This window comes from Anomaloglossus baeobatrachus, chromosome 10, assembly GCF_048569485.1.
Source record: "Anomaloglossus baeobatrachus isolate aAnoBae1 chromosome 10, aAnoBae1.hap1, whole genome shotgun sequence".
NCBI lineage: Eukaryota > Metazoa > Chordata > Amphibia > Anura > Aromobatidae > Anomaloglossus > Anomaloglossus baeobatrachus.
The window spans coordinates 5370987-5392497 of record NC_134362.1 but is presented as its reverse complement, the minus strand read 5'-3'; positions in this window follow the sequence as shown (position 1 = coordinate 5392497).

Here is a 21511-nt window from a genome sequence, read left to right as displayed (position 1 = left end):
AGGAGGGCAGTGACGCCTGTGCAGGGAGGTGTGACGCTCACATTGCTTGCACTAACCCCTGTACATACCCTCAGCTGTGACAAGCCCCAGGTCAGGAGGGCAGTGACGCCTGTGCAGGGAGGTGTGGCGCTCACATTGCTTGCACTGACCCCTGTACAGACCCTCAGCTGTGACAAGCCCCAGGTCAGGAGGGCAGTGACGCCTGTGCAGGGAGGTGTGGCGCTCACATTGCTTGTACTGACCCCTGTACATACCCTCAGCTGTGATAAGCCCCAGGTCAGGAGGGCAGTGACGCCTGTGCAGGGAGGTGTGGTGCTCACATTGCTTGTACTGACCCCTGTACATACCCTCAGCTGTGATAAGCCCCAGGTCAGGAGGGCAGTGACGCCTGTGCAGGGAGGTGTGGCGCTCACATTGCTTGCACTAACCCCTGTACATACCCTCAGCTGTGACAAGCCCCAGGTCAGGAGGGCAGTGACGCCTGTGCAGGGAGGTGTGGCGCTCACATTGCTTGCACTGACCCCTGTACATACCCTCAGCTGTGACAAGCTCTCGAAGGTCTCGAAGGCAGGACATCGGCCAAAGTAGGGTCCGTAAGCAGGACAGGCCAATGCCTATCGAGAATCCCCCTCATTGCGTCCCACTGATGGTTATAAGTACCAATAAACCTGATGTGAGTATCCATGGTCGGCCGACGTGGTCGGTAACAAAGCAACTGATCCCTCGAGGTGTTTTTGGCGCGGAGGTAACCTCTTTTTATACATCTGTTGCTGTACCCCCGCTCCCTAAACCTGCATCGGAGATCGGACGACTGGGATTCAAAGTTGGAAGTAGTGGAGCAAACCCGCTTCATCCTCAAAAACTGTCCGGTCGGGATGGCACGTATGGTGGAGGGAGTGTGGCCAGAGGATGCCAAAAGGAGGGCATTGACGGACGTGTCCTTGCGGAAAACGTCCGTCTGAATGCCCCCCTGGGGATCCACCGAAATTCCAATATCCAAAAAATCCAGGTTTGTCCGACTATACCTATAAGTTAACTTGATGTTAAAGGAATTCCTGTTAAGGCCACACATAAAGGACTCGAGTTGCTCAACGGTGCCCTGCCACAAAATAAAAATATCATCAATATAACGCAGCCAGCACTGCACATGGGCGCTAGCCTGCGGAAAACCGTCGCCAAACACCAACCTCTCCCAGAAACCCAGGAAGAGGTTGGCGTAGGCCGGCGCGCAGGCCGCGCCCATCGCAGTGCCCCGCTGCTGCAGATAGAATACATCCTTAAAAACAAAAAAATTATGGGTCAGGGCAAAATCAAGCAACTCGAGCAAAAGGTCCACCAAGGTGCCATCAAGACCGGAGGTTGAGAGGTAGAAGCGGGCAGCCTCCAGGCCGTCCTTATGGCCGATGCAGGTGTAGAGAGACTCCACGTCGGCGCTGACCAGGAGCATACTGTCATCCACAAAGATGCCATCAAGATGCCGCAGGACGTCCGTAGTGTCTTTGACATAGGAGGGGAGACACTCAACCAAAGGTTTTAAATAAAAATCAATAAACTTACAAATGGGTTCACAAACCCCTCCTATGCCTGACACTATGGGGCGTCCTGGGGGGTTGAGGGCATCTTTGTGGATTTTAGGTAAGAGGTAAAAAGTGGGAACGCGAGGACAGCCAGTGAGCAGGCCCTCGAACATCTTCTCGTCAATAATTCCCCGGTCGTGGGCCTTAGAAAGTATTTTCCTAAGCTCCAGGGAGAAGGAGGTCATTGGACTACATGGGAGACGCGCATAAGTGGATTTATCGCGAAGTTGTCGGTAGGCCTCTTTCTCATATTTATCAACAGGCCAGACGACGATGTTGCCCCCCTTGTCCGCCGCCTTGACAACGACATCATCACACAGCTGCAACCGTTTAATGGCCAATCTTTGATGGTGAGTAAGGTTATCATAGCGGCGTGCAGTAGAAAGTTGTTTAAAATCTTCGGTTACAAGCCTAGTGAAGATGTCAATTGCTGGGCAGAGGGACAAGGGGGGGAACCTCGTCGACCTGGGTTTGAGAAAGTCAGGAGACCTACCAGTATTGGGGTTCTGCTCGTCCAGAAGGTCTTGGAGGTCCTGCAGAGCATTCCTCTCGGTCGGATCCAACTCGCTGAGTGATTGTTTCCGAGAATACAGCCTTTTAAAAAGGATTTTTCTAGCAAAGAGATTTGTGTCTTTCAAAGCTGAAAATAAATTAAAAGAATTCGTGGGACAGAAATTCAGACCCATAGATAATACCTCAAGCTCAACATCTGAGAAGACACGTGTTGACAAATTAATTACCTGCAATTTATGTTTGGAGGTGTTAGCCTCAGCCACCGATTTCTGTGGAACTCGTGGCTCCCTTCCTCGACTGCGAGTCGTTACACCACCATTGTACGGTAAATGATGTGTCTTGTCAGATGGAGCTGGAGGTATTTCATCAGCTGAAGAACTTGAGAAAAGCGAGGTGCATCGGGACCTAGAGGGGCGACTCTGCCTGGATGAACTCCTGCCCCTTGAAAAACGATGACTCCACCTATATACATTATTTGTATGGTAATCATTGGCGTCACGCTGGAATTTTTTGGATTTAAAGTCGCAGACCTCCTTCTCCCATTTCTGGGCGTCCAGGCCCACCTCATCATAAAATTTAGCCAAAGCCTCAGGAGTACAAAGGCTCTGGATAGAGGCCTCCAGTGTCTCGAGCTCGCTCTCCATATGGTCAAGCGTGGATGTATTCTGTTTGGACAAAAGTTCCAAGAGATTCACAGAACAAGCATGTAAATGACCTTCCCAAGTGGACTTGAAGTCCCCCTCTGGTGCAGGGAAGGAGGGAAAAACCTGAACTCGCAGGCCGCGAGGTATCCAACCGCTCTCCAAATATTTTGTGAGGAAAGCCCGGTTCCACCATATGCGTGTTCTTTTTTTGTAGAGATCCTTGTATTTGTGCATGAGGGTCCGCAAAGACTGGTCCTCAGGGGGTCCCCCGTCAATGATGTTAAAATTGGGGGCTGTGCTACCGCATCCTTTTGTGACCTCATTCAAATGGGTGAGCCACGCCTGGTCGCGTGCCCGGAAGTTCATGCTAGCCATAAAGGGAGCTGTGAAACACACAGAAAAGAAGCAAATTATAAACAACATATACATGGCTTAATTCAATAATCACTGGGGGAAACACAACCTGGAGTTCCCACAGGGGGGGGTGCCTACTTCAAAGAGCATTTTGAACAAAGAGGAGGGAAGAAAAAATGGCACCAAAAATTGTATGCAAAAAGTGTTAAATTTTATTCATATAAAATATATGAGGATACAAAATTTGTCATGGGAATAAATAGTACAATATCAAATAGAACAAAAAATGGAAAAAATGAAAAAAATGAGGAAACCTGGGGATGAGGAATGCAGGTGTGGGTAGAACACGAAAGGGGGGGAGAAGTAAAGTCCTGCCCGTTGCCGTAACAGAGCCCTGGGGGGGTGGTGTATCGCTGGAGTGTATGAGTCCAAAAAATGGACCCCAGCCCCCCAAGGTAATAAATAACCCAGATGACCCTCCACAAAGGATGTATAGTCAAAAGTTAAAGTACATGACCAAAAGACAGGTAGACAAAGTATTTAGAAAAAGTATGAAGAGATAGTATCCACCAGAGTAGTCGTGAGGCAATAAAGAGGAGGCTGAACCGTTGTGTGTAATGAATGATTATAGTCGTGCAGCCGAGAGGTGCCCATTAGCACATATACGGCTAATAAAAAGTACACACACAATCAGGTCCTTTGTGCCCGGACTAGTCGTGGAGCTGGAGAGGAAGGAAAATAAACACACATAATCAGGTCCTTTATGCCCAGACTAGTCGTGGAGCTGGAGAGGAAGAAAAGAAAATATAAAGAGTCCCGTAAAGAGGGCAGATGAAAACATTTGGAAAGGTGTGCAGCCCAGCCCACAAAATGGACTAGTCGTGTGGCAGAGAGAGGAAGCAAGAAGGTACAGGAAAGAGAATAGTCGTGTGGCAGAGAAAGGAAGCAAGTAGGTACAAGAGAGGGAGTAGTCGTGAAGCCGAGAGGTGCAGTACAGCACAATGACGGCCAAGGTGAAACAGGGAGGGAGAGGAGAAGCAAGTCTCTGGACCCACAATAGTTATGTGAGTCAAAGGAGAGTAAAAACAGAGAGAAAATGGGAAGAACAAGGACTACCTGTACGAGTGGAGGGAGGTGGCGGCAGGAGGACGGTCCCAACAGCTGTTTCGCCTGAACGCTTTTACAAGGGAAGTGGAAAATAGAGTGGGGCTGACCGCTATATAACGGGGGCAGCACAGTTGTTTTCAATCAAGTAAAGATGGTGTCCAGAAAGTGCGCATGCGCCGGAAGTCGAGGCCAGCGGGCGGAGCGAGCCGAGACCGCCGGGGGTAGTGCGCATGCGCGGGAGAACGGACGTCTCCATGACTCCCACGCATGCGCACAAGACGGCCGCGGCCAGACAACGCCACGTCAGCAGTCAACAGACCGGCAGATGCGCAGGGACACCAAGTGTGAGTGGAACAATGAGAGGGTAACAAAACAAAATTATTAATGACATTTGGAATGAGTAATACAAAACAATACATAGGGGAATGAGCGACATGATGAATGGACAGCACGGACGCATCAAGAGACGAGACATCAACAGGATATGCGAACTGATGGTTATAAGATGCAAGTATATTTCAATCCAGACAATCCATGCCATCCAAGTTGTCCACCAATGGAAGGGGAATAAAGAAGAAATAAAGAAAATGGATATCCCCACAAACCTAAAACCTATATGAAAAACTTCAAGTCCACTTGGGAAGGTCATTTACATGCTTGTTCTGTGAATCTCTTGGAACTTTTGTCCAAACAGAATACATCCACGCTTGACCATATGGAGAGCGAGCTCGAGACACTGGAGGCCTCTATCCAGAGCCTTTGTACTCCTGAGGCTTTGGCTAAATTTTATGATGAGGTGGGCCTGGACGCCCAGAAATGGGAGAAGGAGGTCTGCGACTTTAAATCCAAAAAATTCCAGCGTGACGCCAATGATTACCATACAAATAATGTATATAGGTGGAGTCATCGTTTTTCAAGGGGCAGGAGTTCATCCAGGCAGAGTCGCCCCTCTAGGTCCCGATCCACCTCGCTTTTCTCAAGTTCTTCAGCTGATGAAATACCTCCAGCTCCATCTGACAAGACACATCATTTACCGTACAATGGTGGTGTAACGACTCGCAGTCGAGGAAGGGAGCCACGAGTTCCACAGAAATCGGTGGCTGAGGCTAACACCTCCAAACATAAATTGCAGGTAATTAATTTGTCAACACGTGTCTTCTCAGATGTTGAGCTTGAGGTATTATCTATGGGTCTGAATTTCTGTCCCACGAATTCTTTTAATTTATTTTCAGCTTTGAAAGACACAAATCTCTTTGCTAGAAAAATCCTTTTTAAAAGGCTGTATTCTCGGAAACAATCACTCAGCGAGTTGGATCCGACCGAGAGGAATGCTCTGCAGGACCTCCAAGACCTTCTGGACGAGCAGAACCCCAATACTGGTAGGTCTCCTGACTTTCTCAAACCCAGGTCGACGAGGTTCCCCCCCTTGTCCCTGTACATACCCTCAGCTGTGACAAGCCCCAGGTCAGGAGGGCAGTGACGCCTGTGCAGGGAGGTGTGGAGCTCACATTGCTTGTACTGACCCCTGTACATACCCTCAGCTGTGACAAGCCCCAGGTCAGGAGGGCAGTGACGCCTGTGCAGGGAGGTGTGGCGCTCACATTGCTTGTACTGACCCCTGTACATACCCTCAGCTGTGACAAGCCCCAGGTCAGGAGGGCAGTGACGCCTGTGCAGGGAGGTGTGGCGCTCACATTGCTTGTACTGACCCCTGTACATACCCTCAGCTGTGACAAGCCCCAGGTCAGGAGGGCAGTGACGCCCGTGCAGGGAGGTGTGGCGCTCACATTGCTTGCACTGATCCCTGTACATACCCTCAGCTTTGACAAGCCCCAGGTCAGGAGGGCAGTGACGCCTGTGCAGGGAGGTGTGGCGCTCACATTGCTTGTACTGACCCCTGTACATACCCTCAGCTTTGACAAGCCCCAGGTCAGGAGGGCAGTGACGCCTGTGCAGGGAGGTGTGGCGCTCACATTGCTTGTACTGACCCCTGTATATACCCTCAGCTGTGACAAGCCCCAGGTCAGGAGGGTAGTGACGCCTGTGCAGGGAGGTGTGGCGCTCACATTGCTTGTACTGACCCCTGTACATACCCTCAGCTGTGACAAGCCCCAGGTCAGGAGGGTAGTGACGCCTGTGCAGGGAGGTGTGGCGCTCACATTGCTTGTACTGACCCCTGTACATACCCTCAGCTGTGACAAGCCCCAGGTCAGGAGGGTAGTGACGCCTGTGCAGGGAGGTGTGGCGTTCACATTGCATGTACTGACCTCTGTACATACCCTCAGCTGTGACAAGCCCCAGGTCAGGAGGGCAGTGACGCCTGTGCAGGGAGGTGTGGCGTTCACATTGCATGTACTGACCCCTGTACATACCCTCAGCTGTGACAAGCCCCAGGTCAGGAGGGCAGTGACGCCTGTGCAGGGAGGTGTGGTGCTCACATTGCTTGTACTGACCCCTGTACATACCCTCAGCTGTGACAAGCCCCAGGTCAGGAGGGCAGTGACGCCTGTGCAGGGAGGTGTGGCGCTCACATTGCTTGTACTGACCCCTGTACATACCCTCAGCTGTGACAAGCCCCAGGTCAGGAGGGCAGTGACGCCTGTGCAGGGAGGTGTGGCGCTCACATTGCTTGTACTGACCCCTGTACATACCCTCAGCTGTGACAAGCCCCAGGTCAGGAGGGCAGTGACGCCTGTGCAGGGAGGTGTGGCGCTCACATTGCTTGTACTGACCCCTGTACATACCCTCAGCTGTGACAAGCCCCAGGTCAGGAGGGCAGTGACGCCTGTGCAGGGAGGTGTGGCGCTCACATTGCTTGTACTGACCCCTGTATAGACCCTCAGCTGTGACAAGCCCCAGGTCAGGAGGGCAGTGACGCCTGTGCAGGGAGGTGTGGCGCTCACATTGCTTGCACTGACCCCTGTATAAACCCTCAGCTGTGACAAGCCCCAGGTCAGGAGGGCAGTGACGCCTGTGCAGGGAGGTGTGGCGCTCACATTGCTTGTACTGACCCCTGTACATACCCTCAGCTGTGACAAGCCCCAGGTCAGGAGGGCAGTGACGCCTGTGCATGGAGGTGTGGCGCTCACATTGCTTGTACTGACCCCTGTACAGACCCTCAGCTGTGACAAGCCCCAGGTCAGGAGGGCAGTGACGCCTGTGCAGGGAGGTGTGGCGCTCACATTGCTTGTACTGACCCCTGTACAAACCCTCAGCTGTGACAAGCCCCAGGTCAGGAGGGCAGTGACGCCTGTGCAGGGAGGTGTGGCGCTCACATTGCTTGCACTGACCCCTGTATAAACCCTCAGCTGTGACAAGCCCCAGGTCAGGAGGGCAGTGACGCCTGTGCAGGGAGGTGTGGCGCTCACATTGCTTGTACTGACCCCTGTACATACCCTCAGCTGTGACAAGCCCCAGGTCAGGAGGGCAGTGACGCCTGTGCAGGGAGGTGTGGAGCTCACATTGCTTGTACTGACCCCTGTACATACCCTCAGCTGTGACAAGCCCCAGGTCAGGAGGGCAGTGACGCCTGTGCAGGGAGGTGTGGTGCTCACATTGCTTGTACTGACCCCTGTACAGACCCTCAGCTGTGACAAGCCCCAGGTCAAGAGGGCAGTGACGCCTGTGCAGGGAGGTGTGGCGCTCACATTGCTTGTACTGACCCCTGTACATACCCTCAGCTGTGACAAGCCCCAGGTCAGGAGGGCAGTGACGCCTGTGCAGGGAGGTGTGGCGCTCCCATTGCATGTACTGACCCCTGTATATACCCTCAGCTGTGACAAGCCCCAGGTCAGGAGGGCAGTGACGCCTGTGCAGGGAGGTGTGGCGCTCACATTGCTTGTACTGACCCCTGTACAGACCCTCAGCTGTGACAAGCCCCAGGTCAGGAGGGCAGTGACGCCTGTGCAGGGAGGTGTGGAGCTCACATTGCTTGTACTGACCCCTGTATATACCCTCAGCTGTGACAAGCCCCAGGTCAGGAGGGCAGTGACGCCTGTGCAGGGAGGTGTGGCGCTCACATTGCTTGTACTGACCCCTGTACATACCCTCAGCTGTGACAAGCCCCAGGTCAGGAGGGCAGTGACGCCTGTGCAGGGAGGTGTGGAGCTCACATTGCTTGTACTGACCCCTGTACATACCCTCAGCTGTGACAAGCCCCAGGTCAGGAGAGCAGTGACGCCTGTGCAGGGAGGTGTGGCGCTCACATTGCTTGTACTGACCCCTGTATAAACCCTCAGCTGTGACAAGCCCCAGGTCAGGAGGGCAGTGACGCCTGTGCAGGGAGGTGTGGCGCTCACATTGCTTGTACTGACCCCTGTACATACCCTCAGCTGTGACAAGCCCCAGGTCAGGAGGGCAGTGACGCCTGTGCAGGGAGGTGTGGCGCTCACATTGCTTGTACTGACCCCTGTACATACCCTCAGCTGTGACAAGCCCCAGGTCAGGAGGGCAGTGACGCCTGTGCAGGGAGGTGTGGAGCTCACATTGCTTGTACTGACCCCTGTATAAACCCTTAGCTGTGACAAGCCCCAGGTCAGGAGGGCAGTGACGCCTGTGCAGGGAGGTGTGGCGCTCACATTGCTTGTACTGACCCCTGTACATACCCTCAGCTGTGACAAGCCCCAGGTCAGGAGGGCAGTGACGCCTGTGAAGGGAGGTGTGGCGCTCATATTGCTTGTACTGACCCCTGTACATACCCTCAGCTGTGACAAGTCCCAGGTCAGGAGGGCAGTGACGCCTGTGCAGGGAGGTGTGGCGCTCACATTGCTTGTACTGACCCCTGTACATACCCTCAGCTGTGACAAGCCCCAGGTCAGGAGGGCAGTGACGCCTGTGCAGGGAGGTGTGGCGCTCACATTGCTTGTACTGACCCCTGTACATACCCTCAGCTGTGACAAGTCCCAGGTCAGGAGGGCAGTGACGCCTGTGCAGGGAGGTGTGGCGCTCACATTGCTTGTACTGACCCCTGTACATACCCTCAGCTGTGACAAGCCCCAGGTCAGGAGGGCAGTGACGCCTGTGCAGGGAGGTGTGGCGCTCACATTGCTTGTACTGACCCCTGTACAAACCCTCAGCTGTGACAAGCCCCAGGTCAGGAGGGCAGTGACGCCTGTGCAGGGAGGTGTGGCGCTCACATTGCTTGTACTGACCCCTGTACATACCCTCAGCTGTGACAAGCCCCAGGTCAGGAGGGCAGTGACGCCTGTGCAGGGAGGTGTGGCGCTCACATTGCTTGTACTGACCCCTGTACATACCCTCAGCTGTGACAAGCCCCAGGTCAGGAGGGCAGTGACGCCTGTGCAGGGAGGTGTGGCGCTCACATTGCTTGAACTGACCCCTGTACATACCCTCAGCTGTGACAAGCCCCAGGTCAGGAGGGCAGTGACGCCTGTGCAGGGAGGTGTGGCGCTCACATTGCTTGTACTGACCCCTGTATATACCCTCAGCTGTGACAAGCCCCAGGTCAGGAGGGCAGTGACGCCTGTGCAGGGAGGTGTGGGGCTCACATTGCTTGTACTGACCCCTGTATATACCCTCAGCTGTGACAAGCCCCAGGTCAGGAGGGCAGTGACGCCTGTGCAGGGAGGTGTGGAGCTCACATTGCTTGTACTGACCCCTGTATAAACCCTCAGCTGTGACAAGCCCCAGGTCAGGAGGGCAGTGACGCCTGTGCAGGGAGGTGTGGCGCTCACATTGCTTGTACTGACCCCTGTACATACCCTCAGGTGTGACAAGCCCCAGGTCAGGAGGGCAGTGACGCCTGTGCAGGGAGGTGTGGCGCTCACATTGCTTGTACTGACCCCTGTACATACCCTCAGCTGTGACAAGCCCCAGGTCAGGAGGGCAGTGACGCCTGTGCAGGGAGGTGTGGAGCTCACATTGCTTGTACTGACCCCTGTACATACCCTCAGCTGTGACAAGCCCCAGGTCAGGAGGGCAGTGACGCCTGTGCAGGGACGTGTGGCGCTCACATTGCTTGTACTGACCCCTGTACATACCCTCAGCTGTGACAAGCCCCAGGTCAGGAGGGCAGTGACGCCTGTGCAGGGAGGTGTGGCGCTCACATTGCTTGTACTGACCCCTGTATAAACCCTCAGCTGTGACAAGCCCCAGGTCAGGAGGGCAGTGACGCCTGTGCAGGGAGGTGTGGCGCTCACATTGCTTGTACTGACCCCTGTACATACCCTCAGCTGTGACAAGCCCCAAGTCAGGAGGGCAGTGACGCCTGTGCAGGGAGGTGTGGCGCTCACATTGCTTGTACTGACCCCTGTACATACCCTCAGCTGTGACAAGCCCAAGGTCAGGAGGGCAGTGACGCCTGTGCAGGGAGGTGTGGCGCTCACATTGCTTGTACTGACCCCTGTACATACCCTCAGCTTTGACAAGCCCCAGGTCAGGAGGGCAGTGACGCCTGTGCAGGGAGGTGTGGCGTTCACATTGCATGTACTGACCCCTGTACATACCCTCAGCTGTGACAAGCCCCAGGTCAGGAGGGCAGTGACGCCTGTGCAGGGAGGTGTGGCGCGCACATTGCATGTACTGACCCCTGTACATACCCTCAGCTGTGACAAGCCCCAGGTCAGGAGGGCAGTGACGCCTGTGCAGGGAGGTGTGGCGCTCCCATTGCTTGTACTGACCCCTGTACATACCCTCAGCTGTGACAAGCCCCAGGTCAGGATGGCAGTGACGCCTGTGCAGGGAGGTGTGGCGCTCACATTGATTGTACTGACCCCTGTATATACCCTCAGCTGTGACAAGCCCCAGGTCAGGAGGGCAGTGATGCCTGTGCAGGGAGGTGTGGCACTCACATTGCTTGTACTGACCCCTGTACATACCCTCAGCTGTGACAAGCCCCAGGTCAGGAGGGCAGTGACGCCTGTGCAGGGAGGTGTGGCGCTCACATTGCTTGTACTGACCCCTGTATAAACCCTCAGCTGTGACAAGCCCCAGGTCAGGAGGGCAGTGACGCCTGTGCAGGGAGGTGTGGAGCTCACATTGCTTGTACTGACCCCTGTACATACCCTCAGCTGTGACAAGCCCCAGGTCAGGAGGGCAGTGACGCCTGTGCAGGGAGGTGTGGCGCTCACATTGCTTGTACTGACCCCTGTATATACCCTCAGCTGTGACAAGCCCCAGGTCAGGAGGGCAGTGACGCCTGTGCAGGGAGGTGTGGAGCTAACATTGCTTGTACTGACCCCTGTACATACCCTCAGCTGTGACAAGCCCCAGGTCAGGAGGGCAGTGACGCCTGTGCAGGGAGGTGTGGCACTCACATTGCTTGTACTGACCCCTGTACAAACCCTCAGCTGTGACAAGCCCCAGGTCAGGAGGGCAGTGACGCCTGTGCAGGGAGGTGTGGCGCTCCCATTGCTTGTACTGACCCCTGTACATACCCTCAGCTGTGACAAGCCCCAGGTCAGGAGGGCAGTGACGCCTGTGCAGGGAGGTGTGGCGCTCACATTGATTGTACTGACCCCTGTATATACCCTCAGCTGTGACAAGCCCCAGGTCAGGAGGGCAGTGATGCCTGTGCAGGGAGGTGTGGCGCTCACATTGCTTGTACTGACCCCTGTACATACCCTCAGCTGTGACAAGCCCCAGGTCAGGAGGGCAGTGACGCCTGTGCAGGGAGGTGTGGCGCTCACATTGCTTGTACTGACCCCTGTATAAACCCTCAGCTGTGACAAGCCCCAGGTCAGGAGGGCAGTGACGCCTGTGCAGGGAGGTGTGGCACTCACATTGCATGTACTGACCCCTGTATAAACCCTCAGCTGTGACAAGCCCCAGGTCAGGAGGGCAGTGACGCCTGTGCAGGGAGGTGTGGAGCTCACATTGCTTGTACTGACCCCTGTACATACCCTCAGCTGTGACAAGCCCCAGGTCAGGAGGGCAGTGACGCCTGTGCAGGGAGGTGTGGCGCTCACATTGCTTGTACTGACCCCTGTATATACCCTCAGCTGTGACAAGCCCCAGGTCAGGAGGGCAGTGACGCCTGTGCAGGGAGGTGTGGAGCTAACATTGCTTGTACTGACCCCTGTACATACCCTAAGCTGTGACAAGCCCCAGGTCAGGAGGGCAGTGACGCCTGTGCAGGGAGGTGTGGCACTCACATTGCTTGTACTGACCCCTGTACAAACCCTCAGCTGTGACAAGCCCCAGGTCAGGAGGGCAGTGACGCCTGTGCAGGGAGGTGTGGCGCTCACATTGCTTGTACTGACCCCTGTACATACCCTCAGCTGTGACAAGCCCCAGGTCAGGAGGGCAGTGACGCCTGTGCAGGGAGGTGTGGCGCTCACATTGCTTGTACTGACCCCTGTATAAACCCTCAGCTGTGACAAGCCCCAGGTCAGGAGGGCAGTGCCGCCTGTGCAGGGAGGTGTGGCGCTCACATTGCTTGCACTGACCCCTGTACATACCCTCAGCTGTGACAAGCCCCAGGTCAGGAGGGCAGTGACGCCTGTGCAGGGAGGTGTGGTGCTCACATTGCTTGTACTGACCCCTGTATAAACCCTCAGCTGTGACAAGCCCCAGGTCAGGAGGGCAGTGACGCCTGTGCAGGGAGGTGTGGCGCTCACATTGCTTGCACTGACCCCTGTACAGACCCTCAGCTGTGACAAGCCCCAGGTCAGGAGGGCAGTGACGTCTGTGCAGGGAGGTGTGGCGCTCACAATGCTTGTACTGACCCCTGTACATACCCTCAGCTGTGACAAGCCCCAGGTCAGGAGGGCAGTGACGCCTGTGCAGGGAGGTGTGGCGCTCACATTGCTTGTACTGACCCCTGTACATACCCTCAGCTGTGACAAGCCACAGGTCAGGAGGGCAGTGACGCCTGTGCAGGGAGGTGTGGCGCTCACATTGCTTGTACTGACCGCTGTACATACCCTCAGCTGTGACAAGCCCCAGGTCAGGAGGGCAGTGACGCCTGTGCAGGGAGGTGTGGCGCTCACATTGCTTGTACTGACCGCTGTACATACCCTCAGCTGTGACAAGCCCCAGGTCAGGAGGGCAGTGACGCCTGTGCAGGGAGGTGTGGCGCTCACATTGCTTGTACTGACCCCTGTACATACCCTCAGCTGTGACAAGCCCCAGGTCAGGAGGGCAGTGACGCCTGTGCAGGGAGGTGTGGCGCTCACATTGCTTGTACTGACCGCTGTACATACCCTCAGCTGTGACAAGCCCCAGGTCAGGAGGGCAGTGACGCCTGTGCAGGGAGGTGTGGAGCTCACATTGCTTGTACTGACCCCTGTACATACCCTCAGCTGTGACAAGCCCCAGGTCAGGAGGGCAGTGACGCCTGTGCAGGGAGGTGTGGAGCTCACATTGCATGTACTGACCCCTGTACATACCCTCAGCTGTGACAAGCCCCAGGTCAGGAGGGCAGTGACGCCTGTGCAGGGAGGTGTGGCGCTCACATTGCTTGTACTGACCCCTGTACATACCCTCAGCTGTGACAAGCCCCAGGTCAGGAGGGCAGTGACGCCTGTGCAGGGAGGTGTGGCGCTCACATTGCTTGTACTGACCCCTGTATAAACCCTCAGCTGTGACAAGCCCCAGGTCAGGAGGGAAGTGACGCCTGTGCAGGGAGGTGTGGCGCTCACATTGCTTGCACTGACCCCTGTACATACCCTCAGCTGTGACAAGCCCCAGGTCAGGAGGGCAGTGACGCCTGTGCAGGGAGGTGTGGCGCTCACATTGCTTGTACTGACCCCTGTACATACCCTCAGCTGTGACAAGCCCCAGGTCAGGAGGGCAGTGACGCCTGTGCAGGGAGGTGTGGCGCTCACATTGCTTGTACTGACCCCTGTACAAACCCTCAGCTGTGACAAGCCCCAGGTCAGGAGGGCAGTGACGCCTGTGCAGGGAGGTGTGGCGCTCACATTGCTTGTACTGACCCCTGTACATACCCTCAGCTGTGACAAGCCCCAGGTCAGGAGGGCAGTGACGCCTGTGCAGGGACGTGTGGCGCTCACATTGCTTGTACTGACCCCTGTATATACCCTCAGCTGTGACAAGCCCCAGGTCAGGAGGGCAGTGACGCCTGTGCAGGGAGGTGTGGCGCTCACATTGCTTGTACTGACCCCTGTATATACCCTCAGCTGTGACAAGCCCCAGGTAAGGAGGGCAGTGACGCCTGTGCAGGGAGGTGTGGCGCTCACATTGCTTGTACTGACCCCTGTATAAACCCTCAGCTGTGACAAGCCCCAGGTCAGGAGGGCAGTGCCGCCTGTGCAGGGAGGTGTGGCGCTCACATTGCTTGCACTGACCCATGTACATACCCTCAGCTGTGACAAGCCCCAGGTCAGGAGGGCAGTGACGCCTGTGCAGGGAGGTGTGGCGCTCACATTGCTTGCACTGACCCCTGTACATACCCTCAGCTGTGACAAGCCCCAGGTCAGGAGGGCAGTGACGTCTGTGCAGGGAGGTGTGGCGCTCACATTGCTTGTACTGACCCCTGTACATACCCTCAGCTGTGACAAGCCCCAGGTCAGGAGGGCAGTGACGCCTGTGCAGGGAGGTGTGGCGCTCACATTGCTTGTACTGACCCCTGTACATACCCTCAGCTGTGACAAGCCCCAGGTCAAGAGGGCAGTGACGCCTGTGCAGGGAGGTGTGGCGCTCACATTGCTTGTACTGACCCCTGTACATACCCTCAGCTGTGACAAGCCCCAGGTCAGGAGGGAAGTGACGCCTGTGCAGGGAGGTGTGGTGCTCACATTGCTTGTACTGACCCCTGTACATACCCTCAGCTGTGACAAGCCCCAGGTCAGGAGGGCAGTGACGCCTGTGCAGGGAGGTGTGGCGCTCACATTGCTTGTACTGACCCCTGTATAAACCCTCAGCTGTGACAAGCCCCAGGTCAGGAGGGCAGTGACGCCTGTGCAGAGAGGTGTGGAGCTCACATTGCTTGTACTGACCCCTGTATAAACCCTCAGCTGTGACAAGCCCCAGGTCAGGAGGGCAGTGACGCCTGTGCAGGGAGGTGTGGCGCTCACATTGCTTGTACTGACCCCTGAACATACCCTCAGCTGTGACAAGCCCCAGGTCAGGAGGGCAGCGACGCCTGTGCAGGGAGGTGTGGCGCTCACATTGCTTGTACTGACTCCTGTACATACCCTCAGCTGTGACAAGCCCCAGGTCAGGAGGGCAGTGACGCCTGTGCAGGGAGGTGTGGCGCTCACATTGCTTGTACTGACCCCTGTATAAACCCTCAGCTGTGACAAGCCCCAGGTCAGGAGGGCAGTGACGCCTGTGCAGGGAGGTGTGGTGCTCACATTGCTTGTACTGACCCCTGTACATACCCTCAGCTGTGACAAGCCCCAGGTCAGGAGGGCAGTGACGCCTGTGCAGGGAGGTGTGGCGCTCACATTGCTTGTACTGACCCCTGTATAAACCCTCAGCTGTGACAAGCCCCAGGTCAGGAGGGCAGTGACGCCTGTGCAGGGAGGTGTGGCACTCACATTGCATGTACTGACCCCTGTATAAACCCTCAGCTGTGACAAGCCCCAGGTCAGGAGGGCAGTGACGCCTGTGCAGGGAGGTGTGGAGCTCACATTGCTTGTACTGACCCCTGTACATACCCTCAGCTGTGACAAGCCCCAGGTCAGGAGGGCAGTGACGCCTGTGCAGGGAGGTGTGGCGCTCACATTGCTTGTACTGACCCCTGTACATACCCTCAGCTGTGACAAGCCCCAGGTCAGGAGGGCAGTGACGCCTGTGCAGGGAGGTGTGGCGCTCACATTGCTTGTACTGACCCCTGTATATACCCTCAGCTGTGACAAGCCCCAGGTCAGGAGGGCAGTGACGCCTGTGCAGGGAGGTGTGGAGCTAACATTGCTTGTACTGACCCCTGTACATACCCTCAGCTGTGACAAGCCCCAGGTCAGGAGGGCAGTGACGCCTGTGCAGGGAGGTGTGGCACTCACATTGCTTGTACTGACCCCTGTACAAACCCTCAGCTGTGACAAGCCCCAGGTCAGGAGGGCAGTGACGCCTGTGCAGGGAGGTGTGGCGCTCACATTGCTTGTACTGACCCCTGTACATACCCTCAGCTGTGACAAGCCCCAGGTCAGGAGGGCAGTGACGCCTGTGCAGGGAGGTGTGGCGCTCACATTGCTTGTACTGACCCCTGTACATACCCTCAGCTGTGACAAGCCCCAGGTCAGGAGGGCAGTGACGCCTGTGCAGGGAGGTGTGGCGCTCACATTGCTTGTACTGACCCCTGTATATACCCTCAGCTGTGACAAGCCCCAGGTCAGGAGGGCAGTGACGCCTGTGCAGGGAGGTGTGGCGCTCACATTGCTTGTACTGACCCCTGTATATACCCTCAGCTGTGACAAGCCCCAGGTCAGGAGGGCAGTGACGCCTGTGCAGGGAGGTGTGGAGCTCACATTGCTTGTACTGACCCCTGTACATACCCTCAGCTGTGACAAGCCCCAGGTCAGGAGGGCAGTGACGCCTGTGCAGGGAGGTGTGGCGCTCACATTGCTTGTACTGACCCCTGTATAAACCCTCAGCTGTGACAAGCCCCAGGTCAGGAGGGCAGTGCCGCCTGTGCAGGGAGGTGTGGCGCTCACATTGCTTGCACTGACCCCTGTACATACCCTCAGCTGTGACAAGCCCCAGGTCAGGAGGGCAGTGACGCCTGTGCAGGGAGGTGTGGTGCTCACATTGCTTGTACTGACCCCTGTATAAACCCTCAGCTGTGACAAGCCCCAGGTCAGGAGGGCAGTGACGCCTGTGCAGGGAGGTGTGGCGCTCACATTGCTTGCACTGACCCCTGTACAGACCCTCAGCTGTGACAAGCCCCAGGTCAGGAGGGCAGTGACGTCTGTGCAGGGAGGTGTGGCGCTCACAATGCTTGTACTGACCCCTGTACATACCCTCAGCTGTGACAAGCCCCAGGTCAGGAGGGCAGTGACGCCTGTGCAGGGAGGTGTGGCGCTCACATTGCTTGTACTGACCCCTGTACATACCCTCAGCTGTGACAAGCCACAGGTCAGGAGGGCAGTGACGCCTGTGCAGGGAGGTGTGGCGCTCACATTGCTTGTACTGACCCCTGTACATACCCTCAGCTGTGACAAGCCCCAGGTCAGGAGGGCAGCGACGCCTGTGCAGGGAGGTGTGGCGCTCACATTGCTTGTACTGACCGCTGTACATACCCTCAGCTGTGACAAGCCCCAGGTCAGGAGGGCAGTGACGCCTGTGCAGGGAGGTGTGGAGCTCACATTGCTTGTACTGACCCCTGTACATACCCTCAGCTGTGACAAGCCCCAGGTCAGGAGGGCAGTGACGCCTGTGCAGGGAGGTGTGGAGCTCACATTGCTTGTACTGACCCCTGTACATACCCTCAGCTGTGACAAGCCCCAGGTCAGGAGGGCAGTGACGCCTGTGCAGGGAGGTGTGGCGCTCACATTGCTTGTACTGACCCCTGTATAAACCCTCAGCTGTGACAAGCCCCAGGTCAGGAGGGAAGTGACGCCTGTGCAGGGAGGTGTGGCGCTCACATTGCTTGCACTGACCCCTGTACATACCCTCAGCTGTGACAAGCCCCAGGTCAGGAGGGCAGTGACGCCTGTGCAGGGAGGTGTGGCGCTCACATTGCTTGTACTGACCCCTGTACATACCCTCAGCTGTGACAAGCCCCAGGTCAGGAGGGCAGTGACGCCTGTGCAGGGAGGTGTGGCGCTCACATTGCTTGTACTGACCCCTGTATATACCCTCAGCTGTGACAAGCCCCAGGTCAGGAGGGCAGTGACGCCTGTGCAGGGAGGTGTGGCGCTCACATTGCTTGTACTGACCCCTGTATATACCCTCAGCTGTGACAAGCCCCAGGTCAGGAGGGCAGTGACGCCTGTGCAGGGAGGTGTGGAGCTCACATTGCTTGTACTGACCCCTGTACATACCCTCAGCTGTGACAAGCCCCAGGTCAGGAGGGCAGTGACGCCTGTGCAGGGAGGTGTGGCGCTCACATTGCTTGTACTGACCCCTGTATAAACCCTCAGCTGTGACAAGCCCCAGGTCAGGAGGGCAGTGCCGCCTGTGCAGGGAGGTGTGGCGCTCACATTGCTTGCACTGACCCCTGTACATACCCTCAGCTGTGACAAGCCCCAGGTCAGGAGGGCAGTGACGCCTGTGCAGGGAGGTGTGGTGCTCACATTGCTTGTACTGACCCCTGTATAAACCCTCAGCTGTGACAAGCCCCAGGTCAGGAGGGCAGTGACGCCTGTGCAGGGAGGTGTGGCGCTCACATTGCTTGCACTGACCCCTGTACAGACCCTCAGCTGTGACAAGCCCCAGGTCAGGAGGGCAGTGACGTCTGTGCAGGGAGGTGTGGCGCTCACAATGCTTGTACTGACCCCTGTACATACCCTCAGCTGTGACAAGCCCCAGGTCAGGAGGGCAGTGACGCCTGTGCAGGGAGGTGTGGCGCTCACATTGCTTGTACTGACCCCTGTACATACCCTCAGCTGTGACAAGCCACAGGTCAGGAGGGCAGTGACGCCTGTGCAGGGAGGTGTGGCGCTCACATTGCTTGTACTGACCCCTGTACATACCCTCAGCTGTGACAAGCCCCAGGTCAGGAGGGCAGCGACGCCTGTGCAGGGAGGTGTGGCGCTCACATTGCTTGTACTGACCGCTGTACATACCCTCAGCTGTGACAAGCCCCAGGTCAGGAGGGCAGTGACGCCTGTGCAGGGAGGTGTGGAGCTCACATTGCTTGTACTGACCCCTGTACATACCCTCAGCTGTGACAAGCCCCAGGTCAGGAGGGCAGTGACGCCTGTGCAGGGAGGTGTGGAGCTCACATTGCTTGTACTGACCCCTGTACATACCCTCAGCTGTGACAAGCCCCAGGTCAGGAGGGCAGTGACGCCTGTGCAGGGAGGTGTGGCGCTCACATTGCTTGTACTGACCCCTGTATAAACCCTCAGCTGTGACAAGCCCCAGGTCAGGAGGGAAGTGACGCCTGTGCAGGGAGGTGTGGCGCTCACATTGCTTGCACTGACCCCTGTACATACCCTCAGCTGTGACAAGCCCCAGGTCAGGAGGGCAGTGACACCTGTGCAGGGAGGTGTGGCGCTCACATTGCTTGTACTGACCCCTGTACATACCCTCAGCTGTGACAAGCCCCAGGTCAGGAGGGCAGTGACGCCTGTGCAGGGACGTGTGGCGCTCACATTGCTTGTACTGACCCCTGTACATACCCTCAGCTGTGACAAGCCCCAGGTCAGGAGGGCAGTGACGCCTGTGCAGGGAGGTGTGGCGCTCACATTGCTTGTACTGACCCCTGTACATACCCTCAGCTGTGACAAGCCCCAGGTCAGGAGGGCAGTGACGCCTGTGCAGGGAGGTGTGGAGCTCACATTGCTTGTACTGACCCCTGTACATACCCTCAGCTGTGACAAGCCCCAGATCAGGAGGGCAGTGACGCCTGTGCAGGGAGGTGTGGAGCTCACATTGCTTGTACTGACCGCTGTACATACCCTCAGCTGTGACAAGTCCCAGGTCAGGAGGGCAGTGACGCCTGTGCAGGGAGGTGTGGCGCTCACATTGCTTGTACTGACCCCTGTACATACCCTCAGCTGTGACAAGCCCCAGGTCAGGAGGGCAGTGACGCCTGTGCAGGGAGGTGTGGCGCTCACATTGCTTGTACTGACCCCTGTACAAACCCTCAGCTGTGACAAGCCCCAGGTCAGGAGGGCAGTGACGCCTGTGCAGGGAGGTGTGGCGCTCACATTGCTTGCACTGACCCCTGTATAAACCCTCAGCTGTGAGAAGCCCCAGGTCAGGAGGGCAGTGACGCCTGTGCAGGGAGGTGTGGCGCTCACATTGCTTGTACTGACCCCTGTACATACCCTCAGCTGTGACAAGCCCCAGGTCAGGAGGGCAGTGACGCCTGTGCAGGGAGGTGTGGCGCTCACATTGCTTGTACTGACCCCTGTACATACCCTCAGCTGTGACAAGCCCCAGGTCAGGAGGGCAGTGACGCCTGTGCAGGGAGGTGTGGTGCTCACATTGCTTGTACTGACCCCTGTACATACCCTCAGCTGTGACAAGCCCCAGGTCAGGAGGGCAGTGATGCCTGTGCAGGGAGGTGTGGCGCTCACATTGCTTGTACTGACCCCTGTATAAACCCTCAGCTGTGACAAGCCCCAGGTCAGGAGGGCAGTGACGCCTGTGCAGGGAGGTGTGGCGCTCACATTGCTTGTACTGACCCCTGTACATACCCTCAGCTGTGACAAGCCCCAGGTCAGGAGGGCAGTGACGCCTGTGCAGGGAGGTGTGGTGCTCACATTGCTTGTACTGACCCCTGTACATACCCTCAGCTGTGACAAGCCCCAGGTCAGGAGGGCAGTGACGCCTGTGCAGGGAGGTGTGGCGCTCACATTGCTTGTACTGACCCCTGTATATACCCTCAGCTGTGACAAGCCCCAGGTCGGGAGGGCAGTGACGCCTGTGCAGGGAGGTGTGGCGCTCACATTGCTTGTACTGACCCCTGTATAAACCCTCAGCTGTGACAAGCCCCAGGTCAGGAGGGCAGTGACGCCTGTGCAGGGAGGTGTGGCGCTCCCATTGCTTGTACTGACCCCTGTACATACCCTCAGCTGTGACAAGCCCCAGGTCAGGAGGGCAGTGACGCCTGTGCATGTAGGTGTGGCGCTCACATTGCTTGTACTGACCCCTGTACATACCCTCAGCTGTGACAAGCCCCAGGTCAGGAGGGCAGTGACGCCTGTGCAGGGAGGTGTGGTGCTCACATTGCTTGTACTGACCCCTGTATAAACCCTCAGCTGTGACAAGCCCCAGGTCAGGAGGGCAGTGATGCCTGTGCAGGGAGGTGTGGCGCTCACATTGCTTGTACTGACCCCTGTACATACCCTCAGCTGTGACAAGCCCCAGGTCAGGAGGGCAGTGACGCCTGTGCAGGGAGGTGTGGCGCTCACATTGCTTGTACTGACCCCTGTATAAACCCTCAGCTGTGACAAGCCCCAGGTCAGGAGGGCAGTGACGCCTGTGCAGGGAGGTGTGGCGCTCACATTGCTTGTACTGACCCCTGTATAAACCCTCAGCTGTGACAAGCCCCAGGTCAGGAGGGCAGTGACGCCTGTGCAGGGAGGTGTGGAGCTCACATTGCTTGTACTGACCCCTGTACATACCCTCAGCTGTGACAAGCCCCAGGTCAGGAGGGCAGTGACGCCTGTGCAGGGAGGTGTGGAGCTCACATTGCTTGTACTGACCCCTGTACATACCCTCAGCTGTGACAAGCCCCAGGTCAGGAGGGCAGTGACGCCTGTGCAGGGAGGTGTGGAGCTC